Raw genomic sequence first — 1,911 nt, forward strand, 5'->3', positions numbered from 1 at the left:
GGTAGAGAGGCCCTTAGGTGGCTCTTTTCTTGCCGTAAAACCACAAGATTAATCCGTTGTGCGCGTTGGCCATATTTTTGTGTTTTGTTTTACTTTTCCCTCTTGTGTTGCTTGTCGACAGGCCTCCTGATATATTGAAAGCCCGTGGAGCCATTGTTAAAATGCCTTGCGCATTTTATGGGGCAGAAATGGTATACCTATTTTTTTTATTTTTTTTTTACATCTCAGGAATAGCAAATAATGAGCAGATAAACTCATAAATGGAGTCCAAGCGCTGACTAAAATGGTATTTTCTATTTATTTATTTATTTTTAAATCGCCTTAAGTTGTAGAAAATGACACTATCAAAGCTAAGCTGGTAATTTATTGGTCCCGTTGCTTTTCAGGAATTGTAGCCCCCACATTGCCTAAGGCAAGGCTATCCAACCTTGGCAACTTTTAAGACCTGTGGACTTCAACTCCCAGAATTTCCCAGCCAGCCTGGTAACGTTAGTAAGTCCACAAATCTTAAGAGAGAAGAGCAACAAAGATGATTAAAGGAAGCTAAAGCATACGAAAAACGTTTGCAGGAATTGGGTATGTCTAGTTTAATGAAAAGAAGGACTGGGGGAGGGACATGATAGCCGCGTTCCGATATTGGAGGGGCTGCCACAGGAATTTACTTCGTAATGTGGAGGAAGGACTCGAGACTTGCTTTTCCAAATATACCATCGTTACATTTACACAGAATATTATCTATTGTTAAGATTAAGATTCTCACTTCAATTGAGCAGAAATTTCTGGTCTTATTTGCTGGGGGAAAAAAAATAAGAATTTGAGAATACATGAAGATTTTTGCATGGATTTTGTTCTAACATTACGATGAGTTCAAAATGAGGTGATTTTCAACATTATTTTAATAAAATAGTAAAAAAAATAAGGACTCCGGTTAAAAGAGAATACCTGGAGACCCTAACAGGGCATCACTGTATTCAATATACAGGACTGCACACAGCTTGTACTTGTCTGCCCACCCACTCAAAACAGCTAAAAGGCAGCAGCATAAAAAGAAGAAGAAAAAACACAAGTTTGCCAAATATAAATAGCAGCAAAACTCCCTCACTCAAGGCTGACCATCTGCCGTCCAACATCCACCATGTGTCGGGAGTAAGGTTTGTGCTCAAATAGTTCTTATTTAAAACTATTTAAAGAAAAGGGGGGGAAAAAAACTAAAACTGACTAGAGAGAATTTCTCCGAGAATGGGCTCCAGCACAAATCCGAAAGCTCAGAAGACAAAATCTCCGGTCCCGGTACCCAATCCAGATTAGATCCTGTAACATTATCCTGGGACACGGAAATTCACTTTTATTTGTGAACTAACGGGCCATTTTCAGGTTGCTTTTGTCCCGAAAAACGGCAAAAAATGACCCGAAAACTGGGCAAAAAAGGCCCTGAAAACGGCCCAAAAACAGATGTGGGCAGGGCCAGCCGGTGCTGGGATTAGCCCCAACCGGCTGAATCCTACCTCTACCTTTGAAGCGAGTGGCCGGGAGGCGGGGCTGTGTGTGATGAATGACGTCATCCACCCAGTCACATGATCAACTGGCCACGCCTACCCAGCCAGAGAACCGGTTGTTAAGTTATTCAAGTCCCATCACTGAATATAGGTCACGATGCCTCAACTTGTGACCGCAATAATAGACGGCTATAATTCCGGGCTCGATTTTGGTTGTAAGCCGAGGACTACGGTACTACTCAGCAAGACAGTGCCTTCCGTGAATGGGGAAAAAAAATCCGAAATCTCTCTTGACCAGTACAGCCAATAGGGGACAGGGATACCCACTGTCTGAGTCAGTAAAAGATCGTTTCCTCCATGCCTTGAATTTGACACTATTAAAAACATCAATGGATGAAATAGAAAGACGCCAGGC

Source organism: Pituophis catenifer, unplaced genomic scaffold (genome assembly GCF_029215685.1).
Source record: "Pituophis catenifer annectens isolate HBS135680 unplaced genomic scaffold, rPitCat1.0.hap2 SCAF_11, whole genome shotgun sequence".
In the NCBI taxonomy this organism is placed as follows: domain Eukaryota; kingdom Metazoa; phylum Chordata; class Lepidosauria; order Squamata; family Colubridae; genus Pituophis; species Pituophis catenifer.